Source organism: Protopterus annectens, chromosome 8.part0 (assembly GCF_019279795.1).
Source record: "Protopterus annectens isolate FY-2018-M chromosome 8.part0, PAN1.0, whole genome shotgun sequence".
Lineage (NCBI taxonomy): Eukaryota > Metazoa > Chordata > Ceratodontiformes > Protopteridae > Protopterus > Protopterus annectens.
Genome location: NC_056741.1, coordinates 760,223,942 through 760,243,476, shown reverse-complemented (window position 1 = coordinate 760,243,476; position 19,535 = coordinate 760,223,942).

Below are 19,535 nucleotides of genomic sequence, written 5' to 3'. Positions count from 1 at the left end.
CCAGGCATAGATCTCCCCTCAACAGCTTGTAGGATACAAAATACAGTGATAGGGTTTTGAGGCAGTCTGCATGAGACATGTTACTTACACCCTGTATTCTTTTAGTGAGGAACTTCTTTGGACATTCCATTTGTTGGATGTGCCTGATTAGGTAGATACAAAAGAGGGCATTGTACTCATTTATAGTTATAATGAGTGATGAATACTGTATAACAATGACCTCCTTGGACCTAGATGTCATACCTTTGTTTATAAGTTGCACAACATAAAATTATTTATTCACTTCTGTAGACACATGATGGTCAAAAGCTGGACTAATGTCTATCTGTGTCCCCATGTCCCTGACTACTCTGTCAACTCTTAGGGGTATATTGTCAATATAATAGTTACCTGGGTGGATGACTTCTCAAAGGATACTGTCATGCATTTCTTGATATTTAGTTTTAGTCCATGGCTTTGACACAAGCTGTTTCCAGCATTACTCCGTAGCATATTGCCTACTCTGAGGTGATCTCTGCCTAACATATAAAGCTATGTCAAACCCAGAGCTGTTGGACATGCTACACCTAAAGAAATCCCAATCCCTCTGAGCTACAAGCTCTAGGGACCTAAACCTTGTCACCACAATAAACAGGACACGCTGGAGGGATAGATTCCTGTCCCAGAGATTTCTTATACTCTGGAACAAGCTACCCATCTATGTCAAGCAAAGTTTTTCGTTAGCACTCTTCAAGAAAAATCTTGATGAGTGGATGGGAAATAGGAAATATACCCCGGGGATCACTTCTGTGTCTCTGCTGGACAGTGGCACAGGAAAATAACTTTCTTGGGTGGCGTAAGCTATGGAACTTTGCTGGCTAGGCTTACATAGGCCCTTGGGCCGATAGCCTAGTACCTACCTATGAACCTAAGAACCCTTCCTGGAGAACATAGTGTCAGTGGGAAATGCTATGACTGCTTCTCATTTACAATCCTCTGCAAATGTAGTCAGCCAGAGGCCCTTGACATTGGCCTTGACTTCAGAGAAGTAAATGCCAAAAAAGAAATGGCCCCAGGCCTGATCCCTGAGGGATTATGCTTATGACTGGGCTCTTTGTGGAAGGGGATGCCCCAATTCTATCTTCTTGGGTCTTGTCTATGAGCCAGATGGCTAGCCACTGAGTGAAAATGGGTTTATACCTAACATCTTGAGTTTGCCAACAATGCCTGAGTGGAATATTGTGTCAAATGAGTTGACCAGATCAAGGTATGGAGTGTGAACCATTTTGTCCTCATCCATTGTTTTAGTGACTTTCTCAAATAAGGCCACCAGGCTGAGTAGGCATGACCTGCCCTTGATGAAACCAAATTGGGTTCGGTGCAGTATTTCATAGTTTCATAGGTTCATAGGTGTGTACTAGGCTAATGACCCCGGAGCCTTTACAAGCCTAGCCCATAAGATTACCCTGGCATAGTGCCACCCGACCTTAGTTCCCAGTGCCTCTGTCGAGTAGAGCCACTGGACTGATCCTCGGGGTGAATTTTCTGTTTCCCATCCACTCATCAAGATTTCTCTTGAAGAGGGCCAGTGAGGTGCTCTGTTTGACATGTATGGGAAGTCTTTTCCATAGCATGGACAGTCTCTGAGTTATGAACCTGTCCCTCCAGGACATTCTGTTGATTGTGGTAATGAGGTTGAGGTCTCTGGAGCGTGTGGTGTGGATGGATTGGGATTTTTTTAGATGTAGCCTTTTTAACATGGCTGGGTTGGATATGGCTTTGTAAGTCAAGCAGAGATCGCCTCTAAGTAGGCGATATGAGACAGAGAATAGTTGGAGTTTACTGACTCTGTCCATATAGGACAAGCGTTTAAGGCCTAGGATCCTCTTTGTGAGGTACTTTTGCGGCCTCTCCAGTTGTTGCAGGTGTCTACTGAAGTACATGCCAAATGGGGCATTGTACTCAATGACTGGCCTAATGAGGGAAGAGTACAGGGAGACAATGACCTCTTTCTTACTGGATGCAAACCCCACAGCAATGAGATGAGCCACATAGAAGGACTTTCTGACCACAGTGGCAAAGTGGTGGTCAAAAGAGAGGTTGCTGTCAACCTGTGTTCCCAGATCTCTTATAATGCCTTCTGTGTTCATTGGACTACCATCGATGTGGAAATTTATGGGAACTGGGTTTTTCCCAGAGGGGATGACGACACATTTTTTGGCATTGAGCTTAAGGCCATGGTTCTGACACCAGTCGTTGGTCTCAGTGAGGCATTTCTGTAGGATGTCAACATCACTTGGGGTGTTAATAATGGCTCCCAACTTGCAATTGTCTGTGAACATTGTCAGTCAGAGTCCCTTTATGTTGGCCTGGACTTCTGAGAAGTAGATACCAAACAGGAGAGGACCCGGGACTGACCCCTGTGGGACTCCACTCGTGACTGGTCGGCAGTCTGACTTGGAGTCAGCTACTTTCACACTGTGAGTTCTATCTCTGAGCCAGTTTGTAACCCACCTAATGATATAGGGGTTGATGCCTAGCTTAGTGAGTTTTTCTATGATTCCTGAGTGAGGGATGGTATCAAAGGCCTTGGCCAGATCAAGGTAGGCTGTATGAACCACCTTGCCTTCATCCACAATTCAGGTGACTGACTCAAAGAAATCGACCAAATTGAGCAGGCATGAGCTACCCTTCACAAAACCAAACTGTGTGAGAACCAGAGTTTGGAGATTCCCTATATCCTTGTTTATTCAGTCCATGATGATGTGTTCCATAGCTTTGTATATCAAACTTGTCAGGCTAATGGGGCAATACTTTCCAGGGTCTGTAGTCATAGCAGTGCGGCATTCAGTAGGGACAAAGCCTAAAGTGAGGCTGTGATTGAACAAGCCACACAGGTGAGGTGCCAGTTCACTCTGTAGTTCATGTAGAACACAGCCAGGGATATTGTCAGGTCCCATAGAAGCTGTATTCTTAGCCTTGGACAGTGCTATTTTAACCTGTGCAGCAGTAATACTGGGTGTCTGGCAATCTACTGGCATTGTGATTGTCCTTTGGGAGGGAGGGGTAAAGTTGGCACTGAATCTGTCAGCCAGTATATTGGCAATATCTGTTGGCTCGGTATAGGAGGTACCATTGTGCAGTAGCTCAGTGCAAATCTGGGTATTGCCATGGAGATTCTTTACATAACTATAGAAGGCCTTGTGGTTGTCTTTACTATCTACTGCAATTCTATTTTCATAGCTAGCTTTAGAGGATTTGATGAGGGATCTCAACTTTTTGTTGAGGCTGATAAGGGAGTTTTTCCAGTCTTTGGACTTCACCTTATTCTGCATCAGTTTCCTCCTTCTGTTGTAGTTTGTTTATGGCAGGGGACCACCAGATTGGCTTTCATTTTTTCAGGAGACTGTCTTGGTTCTATTGGGTATGGTGAGATTCATGCATTTGTGTACGTGTTCGTACAGTGCATTGATGTATGATTCGGTGGTCATGCAACTATTCTCCATTTGCATGGGTGCTGTGAAGTTAGCCACCTCTGTTTTTATGAGCCCAAAGTTAGCTTTGGAGAAGTTTTTCATGGTAGTTATCTTTGTGTGTGTGTGTGTGTGGGGGGGTGGATTTCTAAGGTGATTAGTTTGTGGTCGGATCTAACCAGGGAGGAGTTGACATTTGGTGTAGCGCAATGGTCGCCCATGCTAGTAATGACCATGCCAAAAATGTTGCTACTTCTAGTAGGGGTAAGAATGAGCTGGTCCAGGGCATTGGAATTAATGAATTCCAGGAAACGTTGGGCAAGTGTATTGGTACATGAGTAGTTTTCCCAGTTAATGGAGGGGTATTTAAATTCGCCCAGTATGAGAGCGTTAGGTTGGACCCTAATATTCTCCATGGTGCTTAGGAATGTGGACTGTGAATATTGGGACATGGTTGGGGACCTATAACAGGCTACGACCTGAACTGCTGTCTTACCCAGTGTTAGCTGCACCTGAAGTGTCTCTGATGCGTTATGTAGGGCTACCAGTCTGAAGGTGTGTGCATCCTTTATGAATATGGAAACACCACTGCCTTTGGAGCTTCAGTTCAAGTTCTGAAGCTGAAAGGTGTGGAATGAGTTATAGCCTAAATGCAGGGGTGCTTTCTGCTGCCTTGAACCAGGTCTCTGTTAGAGCACAAATGTCGATGTTCTCCAAAGAAATGCTTCGAGTGAGTGCATTTTGAGATTTAGACTTTTAGCGTTCAGCATTTGCTTGTAGCTGTTATGGTGGTAATTTGGTCTTTAGAACACCGCCTAAAAAAGGCACTATAGTAGTGGCAAGAGCCTTGGCCAGTATCCAGAATCCCAGGGATGACATATGCAGGCCATCTTTGGCAAAGCATCAAGGTCTGTCAATCATGTCATCCCAGAAGACAGATACTGGATCCCCTTAGAATGACACAAGAAGCTTAGCCATTTGTTGAAATCAATCATTTTCTGCTTGTACTGTGGTATCATTCTGGGTGATGGTAGGATGCTGCTCAGGGCTAGGGTCATACCCACCTGGGCTACATAATCTGAGAGCTCCTCCATGTCTCTTTTCATGTAGTCCAGGGAGATACGTCTCAGGTCATTCACACCCACATGTACAATTATAGAGTCATATTTGTACCTGCTGTTGAAGATTTCATATGCGATTGTTGATCATTTCCATGGCTTTGCATATGAGGCTAGTGAAATCTAGAGGTTTGTAGATGGCCCACCTTTCTGCAGAGGAATGATTGTTGCTGTTCCCCATTTGTGAGGCATGAAGCCTGTTTGGAGACTGCAGTTAAATAGCAATTCCAAAGGGCCTGATAGGTCATATTTTATGCTATTTAGGAGGCATACTGGAATATTGTCTGGGCCCATTAGTGCAGTGTTATTGGCCTTAGAGAGAGCATTAAGAACCTGTTCCCTATTGACAGCAGAGGGAGTTATATTTGATGGTATTTCCTAAGGGGAGGTTGTGGGGGAGTGAGGGGCAAAATTGGAGCTGAATTTGTTGGCCATTAGTTTGCTATATCTTCTGGCTTCTCTTTTTTTTAATTTCTCCAAGTCTTTTGGGTTTCTAATAGCATGATGGGAATGGACCCAATTCCTAAGTCAAAGTACGATTAAAGTTCATTGAATTAGTATTGTTTCAATCTTTGATATTAGTAAGAAGTGCCCTTCACAGCACCCACAATGTGCCCAGTATTGACTTCTTCTGCAATTCATACCGAGTTACATGTATTGGTAAAAAATCTAAGTACGATTGTGAATTATTTTTTATAAGACCAGTGGTTCCTACTACAATTGGAACTGTCTGGGTATCCTTCCTGCACATTGCCCTCATTTCTGCCTGCAAATCCTGGTATTTTATGACTTTGTGTCTCTCTATATGTAAGACACTGTAGTCTCTGGGTGTAGCAATTTTCAATGATCAATGCTACTTTTGTCTTCTTTTTATGGATTACTATATGCTGTGGGATTTATTGTTTAAAGCGCGGTTTGGTCCCGAGGGGGGCCCGAGAGGGAAACAAAGAGACAACCGGGTAAATCCAGCATTACCCACACCCAGAAAATGACATTATTTAAGAAAAGAAATAATTACTTTTCTTAAATAATGGCTGTCTGGTGCTCATGGCAGTTCTGATGTACTGCACATGCCTACACAGTACATCAGGGGCAAAAGCAACAGAATGTTAAACCCACAACAGAGATCTTGCTTTTTTAGTCTGTGTCGCTATGTTAAACTCTTTTTTTAACATAGCGAGACCGCGCTGGTTGGGCTGGCCAATCAGCGTGCACGTTTTTTTAGGAGGCATTGTATAATATATCTGGTTTCCTCACATCTGTTTTTTGAACTGTTGGTAATGGGTTTTCCCATGTGATATAAACTTCATCATTTTCTAGAATGCTTTGTGGTTCATGTTTCCAAAGCTTCTCAGCTACTTCCATATTATTATGTTTGCACAATCCCCAGTGCAATAATTTTGACACCTTATATGGCTTTCAGTATACAGTCCTTCTGCCATTAGTATATGTCAACCAGCAACAAGTTGTGTGACTGTTTCCAATTCTGTTTTATAAAACCTGCATTTGTCTGTTTCTTCCACATGTTCAATGGATTTTGTAAACCAATGTATGCATAGTCCACTGTCATGCAATATTAACCTTTCGTCTTTTAGTTTAAATTCACCTCTCCTAAACTATTCCTGTGTTCATTCCTGATCAACATAAGGTTGTTCCAAGAGTTTTCTATACTTCCAACTATATTATGCATTTTCTATATTTCTTGCCTTCTTAGCTGATCCTTCACCTTATATTCTTTCTTTTATTTTTTGGTACATTCAGCTGCTGCCTGATTTTTATCTGCTTCTGGTTTGATTTCCATTCCCACTTGACACTGATATGCTTCTACTAAACTAAGCAGGGAAGTCATCTTAGAATTATTCTCCTCATGTTTTAACACTTTCACTACATTTGGGTCTTGTGAGATCAGCAGGTCTGTATGCAGTCCTACGACTGCAGATCTATACATGTAATCACTTTGGAGGAGGCCCATACCTCCTTCAGAATGGGGAATATATATATATATATATATATATATATATATATATATATATATATATAAAACAAAGCCCAATGTATAAATCATTCAATAAGCATAAAGCATCTTTCTAGTTTTCCTATCCAACTAATGCAACATCTTTTGGGGCCAGTCAATCACTCCAAAACTATAAGTTAGGACAGGAAGCACAAATTGGTTTATAGCTTGGACTTTGTTCCTAGATGTCAGCGTTGTTTTGGCATTAAGTTCAATTTTCTAAAATATTTCTTGCTAGGTTTTATTCACATTTTGTTCATGTTTTATTGTTGATCCTTCATCATTTCCCAAATATTTATACTTCCTTCTTGCTCATGTTTTTTATATTACATTCCTGTCCCAGGCTGATGTTTTCTTGGTGCTGCAACGTTCCTGCTTTAAAGGTTGTTTTTGTACATTTATCAAGACCAAATGGCATTCTTATATCATCTGAAAAACTTTTGACCACATGCAGCTGTGCTTTTAGTTCCTCTTCTGATGAACTATACAGTTTTAAATCATCCACAAATAGAAGATGAAAACTCTTTACACTTTGTTGTTTTCTGGCAGCCAACTGTAGCTATGACCTAACCTGTTAAGTAGACAGTTTAATGGGTTAAGGGCAAGACAAAAGAACAGTGGTGAGAAGGAGTGTGGCTGAGTATAGGTGGCCCCTTTAACCATGAGCTCTCCACAAAATTGTGTATTTCCTTTGAGGTTGCAGATATAGCTAAGGAATGCCTTGTGGTTGCCCTTGGCCTGGGAGGCGAAATTTGCCTTAAATTTTGGCTTTGGTAGACTTTATTTGTCCTCTGAGGTGTTTATTTAATTTGATGAGAGTTTTTCTATCTTGTTGGGTGCTATGTCTCCTAATTTTTTGCCAGGTGAGAACATCCATATTTACACTGATAGATGGGCAAGATTTAAAGAATGTTTGGATGTCTCAGTGGCATAAGAATGGAAGAAAAATGTGCAGAAAGCCTTTGCGTGTAAGAACAGAAAAATGGAAGACAATTTGTACCTAAGCCGCATTATGTGGCATTTTTGTAGATATGTTGATGTCCTTTTCTGATGAAATAAGTACAATTCACCCAAATGATAGCAGAATTGTAAGAGAAAAAGTAAAAAAATATATAGTAATAAGTGTAATAATAATAGTAATAATAAGACTAAGGAATTGACAAAAAAGAGACGAGAATAGCTGCCACTGTTCAATACATTAGAGAATAGAGTGCAATGGTATGAGAAGAGGGAGAGAGAGAAAGAGAGAGAGAGAGACTGTCTGCAGTGATAGAACATTCTTCAATTTCCTTGGCTGTGAAATCACAATTGCTACAACTCAGTGCATGTAGAAAATTGGATTGGAATTCTAAACCAAGGCACATTAGGCAGATAGACTTTATAGGACCATTATCTCTTCAGTTGTTTAAATATGGCTGTTATTTATTTTGGTTTATAAATGTTACAGGCCAATAAAAACTCAGACAGGTAATGTTCTATGTAGATAGTGCTAGACAGATACAGAGTGAACTTGGAACTCACGTTGTAGGTGTCTAAATACACAACTGGGGAAAAGAACACATAATTCATTGAGTGGAACACATTTATTTACTATTCCTGTTGGACAGAACGCATGAATGATTTGCTTACAGACCATATAAAAAAGAATGCTATTTTAGGAACCTTGGACAGATGGTTTAAAGGAATTCAGGTTTCACCTTTTTCCTTGCACGTGAACCATGTTCCAGCAGATGAGTATATCGTAAAGCTCAGATTATTGCATGACAGAGCTGAATAGACTATTTCTCTCCAATCCTGAAAGGAATCTTAATGCTGACTGCAAACTAACTATGGCAATTATGTACTTAAATTAGGTACCTAACATAAATAGTATACCCCTGTTAAAAAAAGATTTAGTCACTCGGTCACAAAGCATCTATTCATAACAGGTACATACAAAAAACAGTCTACTGGTACTTTAGGCCCAATCAAATGTCAAGCATTTGATATAGAATATGACATACTTCGAGTAATCTTTTTAAAATTCCTTTACTTAGTGTTTTTTCTACTTACACTGGAATGCAATAGGTTATTGGAGTATAGTAAACTACAAAATTTAACCCCGTGTCATAGAGGTAATAAATAAGGTTTGCCCTTATCTTTCTGTATTGTTACTGTATATATATACTGAGCACAAGCAACAAGCTTAATAACTATATTCTTGGCATTAGATTTGATGGGGAAAAGAAAGTATAATTATATACTGACAATGTTCTAAAGTAATTGTGAAATTAAATAGCTTACTAGAAAGCTTACAAACTCTCTGGGGGTTTGGACAGGTTTGGTAGCATGTCAAGTTACAAAATGAATATGAAAAAATTGAAGAAAATAATAACCTCAGGCTATAAAGTAAATACCTCTTAAATGTCCCAAATCAAATCATTTTTATTTTAGGGATGCAATATTTCGTTTTACTGTTTAATCTAGGTTTATCAGATTTGCCATCTTTGACTTCAACCATTGCACTTGACTCTTTTTATGAAGTTGAATTTACTGTTTAATTATTTTACTTTTAGCTATTATTCTTCTTTAACTCATAATTAGACTTCCCGGATCTATAATTAAAAAACATTATTCTGTACTCCATTGTGCCCTTATGGTTCCATTTGTTTCCAACACGTGTGCTGCTCATCTGTATTATGTATTAAGAAGCCATTTGTCTTATTTATGACTTCATAATTTCATAACTTTCACAGGATGCAAGTACTATGGTCATTTAGGAATCCTGATTCACATGGTGAACTGAAACTGCAAGTTAGATAAAAAAATAAAGCTGATGTTGAATGGTGTATGTTAAGTTTTATGAGCTTGTTTCATTAAATTGAGATTTTTGAAATGCTGATTTACTGACTTTATTTTTGGAATTAGTTTTTCAGCATGTATCAGTTCAAGCGAGGCATAATTTATTGCAGTATAACTGTGAGGTTCCACAAATCTGTTGGAACAAGAATTTTCCATTATTTTAAAAGACAAACATTCCTTTTTCTCCAAGGTTGTACAACCTCAAAGTCAGAATATGTAATTAGGATGATGAGAAGAAACAATCCCCACACTAAGGGATTCAGGGAGATTTGTAGCCCTGTAAAAAGTTATTTGTTTGTTGGCTTATTTGTTCATATTTGTTAAATGGGTAGGTGCATTGATCGGAGGCACCTTTTCAGTCATAGCCAAAAGGGAGAGATCATTTATATTTAAATGACAGAACAGTTAATACATCATAAGAAAAACAGGAATTAATGACAGTTAATAGAAAAAGTAACACAAATGGTAGGCTCAGTTAATGGAATATCTAACAAAACAAGAATGCACATAGCACAGAAATTAAAATGACACTGTCAATTAAAACAAGAATAAAACTTTAAAGTCTGATAACTATAGATAATCAGTGATAGGAAGTAGAATGCATGTTCTGGCATTATACAATAAGACCAGTTTGGTAGATCATTAATTGAGAGTATTGTTTATTATTAGCCACAATCAATGAAGTGGTCACAATTACTTTTAAGTGTAAAGTTTTTCTTACCCAGCAAAAGTTTAACTCTTTGATCTCTGCAGGTAAGGTATTTCAACATGTTGGTGCAATTTTGGACAAAGCTCTGTCTCCAACAAATACATTAATTGACAGCCTGTGCAACTGAATATCATCCTGATTGCATAATGAATAATTAGAGTAAACTATTCCAAGTTTATTTTGGAGTGATTACAATAACTTTTACTGATAATTCATGTGTAAATGAATTTAGAAAAAAGGAGACATTAGTAGTGACAAGGAGCTAGTTAACGTTTGTTTTTAGAAATGCACTGATGTTCAAAGTTGTAATCTAGATGTATAAATCCAAGAACTTTATTTTCAGTAGTTTGGACTAGGCTGGCCATCTTCAAGTCTGGGAATAAGAAAATTCAGAGCTCAGTAGGAAAGTCTGAGCTGATTTACAACCTTTTTTGTTCTTCAGATTCTGTATCTGTTTAAAATGATAATATCTGCTTAAAAATAAGGTCTAGATATTTTTGCTGTGCAGCTGTTGACAGAGGAGCTCTAACTGGGGCTAATGTATTAAGGGGTTGATCACTTGAATGTCTTTTTGTGGTGCTAAGCAACGTAAGAATGGATTTTCGAAGTATGTTGTTAGAGAATAACTAATTGCATAGTAAGTTAACATCATGCTACCTGACGTTTTGTAAGGCTTGAGGGTGTCTGTAAACCTTGATCATGCCAACTTCATTGGTGTAGATTATTTTGTTTAAAAGAGGAATGTCAGTTGACAGATTGTCAATGAAAGCCCAAATAAGAGTGAGCAAAGGGCAGAATCATGTGGGACACCTCTAGTAAACTAGCTCAGATCAAATAAGTGCTGCTAGATGTAATAGAAAATGTTTTGTAATGTAGATAGTTTTGTCCATGGAAACACGTCAATGTGTCAAAGGCGATTTCAGCGAATGCAAGAAACCAAAGTCAATTCTCTGAAACCAGCTTTGATGAAAGTGGAGACTAAATTTTATCCACTGTTGTGCAACCTCAGAATTAGTATATAAAACTCTGGGGGGGGGGTAGGTGTCCCCCAACACGGGGGGTGCAGGGGGCAAAAAAAATGTTTCAATATTCACTGAAGGTGGTTTCGATGAACTGGTTTCAGATTTATTTAGGTTTCTTGAAACCACCTAAGATGGATCAACATGAAATCTTTGTCCATAATCACAATGTTTATTAAAAAGAAAGCTATGGTTCACATTCTCAGATGCTTTTTTATGTTTAAACATATAGCTCCTGTAAGCAAGCCATTTTCAGTATTTGAAAATATTTGATTTGTTAAAGTAAATAGACAAGAAAATACTATACTTGGGCTGCATATCTAACTGTGTATCGTAAGTCTGAATATTTTTCAATATTTGTTTACAAACAATTTTTTCAAGAATGTTTATAGTGGAATGGATAGAATTAATTAGATGATGATGATAGGTTCATAGGTTCATAGGTAGGTACTAGGCTATTGGCCCTAGGGCCTATACAAGCCTAACTAAACAGTACCCTGGCTTTTGCCAGCCAAGAAAATTATTTTCCTGTGCCCCTGTCGAGCAGAGCCACAGAAGTGATCCCTGGGGTGAATTTCCTATCTCCCATCCAATCATCAAGATTTTTTTGAAGAGTGCTAATGAGGAGCTCTGACATAGACAGGTAGTCTTGTTCCTGAGTATGGGAGGTCTCTGGGACAGGAATCTATTCCTCCAGCATGTTCTGTTTATTGTGGTGACAAGGTTTAGGTCCCTAGAGCGTTTAGCTTGGAGGGATTGGGATTTCTTTAAGTGAAGCATGTCCAACAGCTCTGGGTTTGGCATAGCTTTGCATGTTAGGAAGAGATCACCTCTGAGTAGGTGATATGCGACACAGTAAAGCTGGAGTTTTTTTAGACGGTCTGCGTAGGGCATCTGTTTGAGGCCAGTAATCCTCTTTGTGAGGCATTTCTGTGGCCTTTCCAGTTGTTGTAGATGTCTTGTGAGGTACATACCAAAAGGGGCGTTGTACTCTATAATGGGTCTAATGAGTGATGAGTAGAGGGGAACAATGACCTCTTTTTTTCCTGGACGAGAAACCTTTTGTGATGAGGTGTGTCATGTAGAAGGATTTCCTGACTACTGTGGCGATGTGATTATCAAAGGACAGACTACTGTCCACCTGTGCCCCAAGGTGTCTTATTACACTTTTGGTGTTAAGTAGACTAGCGCCTATGATGATGATATGTAGAGTTTTAGCAGTGGAACAATAAAGGTGAAAGCTATGTCTAATGATTTTAGTTGTCAGAGACAGACAGCTGATGTAAGAGAGGGACTTACTGTAAATAATAACTAGATTTAGGAACTTTTGATGAAGGGCATGAAAATCTCAACCTGGAGAAGCTGTTAGACTTGGCTGCTATCACATTTGCACAGAACTCTGTTTCTGAGTTATAAAAAGACTTTAGTTGCCCTAAATATTTATTTTGAATGCTGGTTTTAGCAAAATTCATATTTATTCTGGTTTAATTTTTTTTTACGAAATTTTGATAGAAGTCTGTGTCATTGATGTTATTTTTTCAAAGATTTTAGGCTTTATCTATGATTTTTATTTTGTTTTCTTATGTCAGCAGTAGTCCAAAGGGCCTTGTTTACTTGTAGTCTTAGTTTTATCAGAGGGAACTGCTTATCCTGAATTGAGCTTAGCAGGTTAAAGAAAGTAGAAAGGGCAGCTGTAGGATCTGTGCAAGAATAAAATAGATTCCATTGCCTAGTTTATCCCATAGAGCTTGTCTGGATAGTTTTTCTGTAGAACATGTTAACAAAATAGCTTGGAAGATCAAAGAGATCTAAGAACATTAAATAAACAGTAGATTATGCAGAAAGTTGATTGCTCAAAGACTGAAGTATAACATTAAATTTAGAACGTTTATATGGAATACTGTAAATATTAATATCTAGCTTTGAAAATTTTCCTGATCTAGGGCGAGCAGCTTCCTTATCAACTTGAGTGTAATTATGTAAAAAGCAAAAGCAGTGCATAATAGGCTTGTTCTGAGCATTCCAATCATGGTAAACATCAATATGTATACAGATTATTATTATAGTATTATTATAGGAGGTGAAAATGAAGGAAGCAGATGGTAACTATTATTAATTCTGTATGGCGTCTTAGCTTTGCTTGATTTAGTGTCTGATTTCGACTGGTGACAACTGTAGCATTATTTTTGTTGATTAATGAGGAGGCTGATAAAATGTCATTTTGTATTAATATTAGGGAGCCACTCCAGTTTTGTTTATACAATCTATTGTATATAAAGACATAGCAAGAGTATTTATTTTCAGAGGAATTCATGATTTATCTTTTAACTAAGAATCAGTAATGGAAACATAATAGGGTTGTGCTGATTAAGCCAAATGTTACAGATAATGGCTATATTAATGTACACAATGGAAATTTTATATGTCATCTGCAGTTTGATAGATTTTGGTAGATGAGCCAGGATCAGGCTAACTATTGCCAGCAATAAGTACTAGGGAAGTAGCAATCACCACAGTAATTCCAAGAGATTTATTAGTAGTAGAGCGAGCACATTAACTGCAGTAACACTACAATATGCAGGTATGCATTATTAGTAGTTGAGCGAGTACATTAACTGCAGTAACACTACAATATGCAGTTATGCATTATTAGTAGTTGAGCGAGTACATTAACTGCAGTAACACTATAATATGCAGGTGCAGATTATTAGTAGTAGAGTGAGCACATTAACTGCAGTAACACTACAATATACAGGTGTGCATTATTATTAGTAGAGTGAGCACATTAACTGCAGTAACACTACAATATGCGGGTGTGCATTATTAGTAGCAGAGCGAGCACATTAACTGCAGTAACACTACAGTATGCGGGTGTGCATTATTAGTAGTAGGGCAAGCACATTAACTGCAGTAACACTACAGTATGTGTGTGTGCACTATTAGTATTAGGGCGAGCACATTAACTGTAGTAATACTACAGTATGTGTGTGTGCACTATTAGTATTAGGGCGAGCACATTAACTGTAGTAACACTACAGTATGCGGGTATGATCTATTAGTAGTAGGGTGAGCACATTAACTGCAGTAACACTACAGTATGCCGGTGTGCACTATTACTAGTAGGGCAAGCACATTAACTGCAGTAACACTACAGTATGCGGGTGTGCGCTATTATTAATAGGACGAGCACATTAACTGCAGTAACAATACAGTATATGGGTGTGCATTATCAGTAGTAGAACAAGCACATTAACTGCAGTAACACTATACTATGCAGGTGTGCATTACCAGTAGTAGAGTGAGCACATTAACTGCAGTAACACTACAGTATGCAGGTGTGCATTATCAGTAGTACAGCGAGCACATTAAGTGCAGTAACACTACAGTATGCATGTGTGCATTATCAGTAGTAGAGTGAGCACATTAACTGCAGTAACACTACAGTATGCAGGTGTGCATTATCAGTAGAAAAGAGAGCACATTAACTGCAGTAACACTACAGTATGCAGGTGTGCATTATCAGTAGAAGAGAGAGCACATTAACTGCAGTAACACTACAGTATGCAGGTGTGCATTATCAGTAGTAGAGTGAGCACATTAACTGCAGTAACACTACAGTATGCAGGTGTGCATTATCAGTCATAGAGCGAGCACATTAACTTCAGTAACATTACAGTATGCAGGTGTGTATTATCAGTCGTAGAGCGAGCACATTAATTGCAGCAACACTACACTATGTGGGTGTGCGCTATTACTAGTAGGGCGAGCACATTAACTGCAGTAACACTAGAGTATGTGTGTGTGCGCTATTATTAATAGGACAAGCACATTAACTGCAGTAACAATACAATATGTGGGTGTGCATTATCAGTAGTAGGGTGAGCACATTAACTGCAGTAACACTACAGTATGCAGGTGTGCATTATCAATAGTAGAGTGAGCACATTAACTGCAGTAACACTACACTATGCAGGTGTGCATTATCAGTAGTAGAGTGAGCACATTAACTGCAGTAACACTACACTATGCAGGTGTGCATTACCAGTAGTAGAGTGAGCACATTAACTGCAGTAACACTACAGTATGCAGGCGTGCATTATCAGTAGTAGAGTGAGCACATTAACTGCAGTAACACTACACTATGCAGGTGTGCATGATCAGTAATAGAGAGAGCACATTAACTGCAGTAACACTACACTATGCAGGTGTGCATTACCAGTAGTAGAGTGAGCACATTAACTGCAGTACAGGTGTGCATTATCAGTCATAGAGTGAACACATTAACTGCAGTAGCACTACAGTATGCAGGCGTGCATTATCAGTCGTAGAGCTAGCACATTAATTGCAGTAACACTACAGTATGCAGGTGTGTATTATCAGTCGTAGAGCTAGCACATTAATTGCAGTAACACTACAGTATGCAGGTGTGCATTATCAGTCATAGAGCGAGCACATTAACTGCAGTAACACTACAGTATGCAGGTGTGCATTATCAGTCATAGAGCAAGCACATTAACTGCAGTATCACTACAGTATGCAGGTGTGCATTGTCAGTCATAGAGCGAGCACATTAACTGCAGTAACGCTACAGTATGCAGGTGTGCATTATCAGTCATAGAGCGAACACATTAACTGCAGTAACACTACAGTATGCAGGCGTGCATTATCAGTCATAGAGCAAGCACATTAACTGCAGTAACACTACATTATGCAGGTGTGCATTATCAGTAGAAGAACGAGCACATTAACTGCAGTAACACTACAGTATGCAGGCGTGCATTATCAGTAGTAGAGCGAGCACATTAACTGCAGTAACACTACAGTATGCAGGCATGCATTATTAGTAAAAGAGCAAGTGCATTAACTGCAGTAACACTACAGTATGCAGGCATGCATTATCAGTAGCAGAGTGAACACATTAACTGCCATAACACTACAATATGCAGGTATGCATACTTGTTTAGAAAGAATCAGTGGTTTAGTTGAGAAATCCATTAACTAAGATTTGCTATTAAGGTAATTTTTGACAGAGGATTGTTTCTTATTTGAATTATCAAAGCAGTTATATAAGTCATAGAAGAATGATAGAAGAGAGATGGCAACAATAAGTAATAGTGTTGGTAATAGTGTTGTGAGGAAAACAGAATTAGCTGACATGGTTGTCTTTTGCATCACAACCTAAGGTAAAACTTAGCAGTAGTTAAAATAGTGAAAAGAAAAATTCTATTCTGTGATTTCTTCTTTTCTAACAAGTTTGTTTTAGGCAAATTTTGAAAAAATGTGTTTGGTGATACAGTTCTGGTCCAAAATCCAAGTGTCTTCCATCCAGTAGGGGCCCTCTAAGTGCAAAATCTACTTATTTTGCTCATTTTATTACTGTTATTTTGCAGAATAAATTCTGATTACTTGGTGTATATCCATTTTCACTCATTTCACATTGTAATGCACTTGGTAAAATTAGGTCATAAGATGAACTGTACCCCAAACAAAACTTGCCTCATTAAGCATGCAGATAGAATACAAGCAGGTTTTCTGCATCTTGTCGATGTAAGAATGAGATTCCACTGAATATATTCTTCCAGTTATTTTTGCTGAATTCCCACCAGCTTCTTGAACTGTATTTGTCATATAATATTAATGTGCAGATGCACCACTGTATGTTGAGTCTGGATATTACCACATCTCAATCACTGTTCTCCAGTATTGCTCATGTTTCTCCTACAATTTCTGTGCTTCCTTCTACAAGTAATACCATGGCTGCCTTTTTTTTTTGTAAATGATCCATCCTTTATTATTGGCTCAGCATAATATTTCATTGCTTACTCTTGTGACTATTTCATTGCTTACTCTTGTAACTCCTTTGCTAGCTCCTCTTCTGGTATCCCCTTTTCCTACTTCTTGGGCTGTCTGTACCCTTATTAGTGATACTTCTACAATTTGTTTTATAAAATGACGCAAAACATGCAGTGCTTTAAGTTAGATACCTTTCTGAATGGAAAGGGGAAACAGGTGAAAGATCCAGGATAACCACTGACTAACATACTAATAGGAGCTCTCACAGCAGGAAACCCCAAAAAATTGGTGAAAAAGTTGGTGAAGGAAGTTAAATAAGTGGCCATTTCTGGCTAAAGAATAACTTGTCTGGATGTCAGCTAAGAAAAATATGTGAGAAATAAGGATGAAATGAGGAAAAAGGGGAGGGTAGAAAGCTGTGGTGAACAATGGCTCTGCAGAGATTCACTTGGAAACAAACCAGTATATGGTACAGAAGCGAGGCATGCCTAACAATTTTGAAGAGCAAATCTCTCAAATACAATAAGGTGCTTTTAAAATAAATGCCACACTACAGTAATGCATAACAACAAATGAAAAGAGAGATGCAGAGAGTATTGAATAATTACTCTGATTAAATGACCAGTCTGCAAAAGTCAAACCTTAAATCAAGATGTTGAAATCAGAAATATCAAAATATTCATAGGAAACGATTATTCAGCATTTCCCAGATAGAAGAGGAATACATTTATTTCTCTCAGGATGGGGTGTTGGTTAGTGGGACTGAGCTTGTGGAAGGGAAGCTATTTATTAAGAGCTGTTTGATTTCTCATTTGGTGATCTTACTGACTGGAACACAACAACTAGACTAAGCTAAGAATTAAAGGACCAATGTTTGCATTTGCAAAGAAGGATGCAATAGCAAGTATTTGAGCAGCTGTAACACTGTGATATGCAAATCAAAAGCAATAAAAAATAAAAATAAGTTTAATAACAGAAAATCTGGCTAGGGAAATAAATAGTAAAGGGCTGGGTTGAAAAATAATTTTGATAAAAAGAGTATATGCAGGCTTTTCCCTGCTAAGTACAGCAGTTCCTGTTTCTTTTATATAAAAAGCATGCAGGAGTATGTGAATTATCTTAACAAACCAAAGATTAAGTAAGCTAATGCTGTTTTGGTGGTCATCTAATGGGGTCATTTGCCCTGATAAGGGAATATTTTTTTCAGAAAAATGTGCCTCTATAGTTATTTGTTTTGTATGTGTGTGTTAGGGGGTTTAAGATTGTAATATTAGGAAAGGTACTACAACATGTGATATGTTTCCAATAAAAGATGCTACAGTAGTTCTTCATGGGATAGTGAAATGCCATTCACTGAGTAGGGCTGGTATCCAGTTGGATGGAGGGCTATGATTCAGATTTATGTCCTGCTGTGGGAAAGTTAGAATTAATTATAATTGGACATGTTTGTATTTTCTACATTACCATGTAATCTAAATGGCCTTGTAACCTCAGAGAAAAATGTATTATCTTACATACATATGAAGAGTAATGCTGCAGGAGACAGACTGAAATAAAAATGAGCATGTAAATATGATAAAGAAGAACAGATTGAAGAGAGGCTATTCATCTGAATGCCAGGGACAGAAAAAGAGAGTTGTTATGATATGACTAGTGAGAGTGGTTACTTTAGTAATGGAGGAGGAAAAAAGGATGGACATAGAGGATTTACGGTAGCGAAGGGCTAACAGTTTTGAAAAATAATTACCTGGTGTGTATGTCCCACCCAAGACCACTGTTCTTGAGCTGAGGAGAATGCTAGGGGAAATAATACATTTCCAGCAAGGGATACTAATTATAGGGGGAAAATAGAAAATTATCTGTAATGATGACAATTTATCAGAGGCCCAGAGGAGGGAGATTAGTACTAGATTAGTACTCAAGATGGTAGATTCTGAAGGAAATATTTGAAGGTATTTGTGATAGAGGATATAGTAATAGCTTATCTACTTGTTGTTAGTGATGTACATCTGATTACAATACCTTAATGTGCAACTCTAAAGATCAGGATAAAGGCTCCAGGTAGAGGTAAAAGAAATAGGCATTGGCACTTTCCTATTTAGATATTGAAAAGGCAAGTATTTAAGGAATAGCAGGAGTACAGACCTCTCAATAATAAAATGTAGGTGCAAAGGCACCTGAAGGATTTTTTTAATATTATTTCTGCAGTAATGTATGAGGGACAGTGGTAGGGACATTCTACAGAATTCTGGACAGAGAGGAGATTAATAGAATGGTGTTGGTGAAATAATTTTACAATACTGCTGGCAGTGATCAACCAGACATTTTGTGCAATATTTCAGACTTTGTATTTTATGTGTACTGTTGAGAAGAGAGGTTTTGTCATGGTGAAAAAAGTGATGTTACCCTTCTTTACAATGATGTCGGCAATGATCAAGCAGATATTTTTGGCAATATTAATACTGGTCTGTCATTTGTGTGAGTGGCTTGGATTAGAATACTTTAATGTGGGGCAAATTGTTTGTGGGGACTGTGGAGACATAACTCTTGACTTCTTAGCAAGAAATCAGGACAAAGCTTTAAATAACT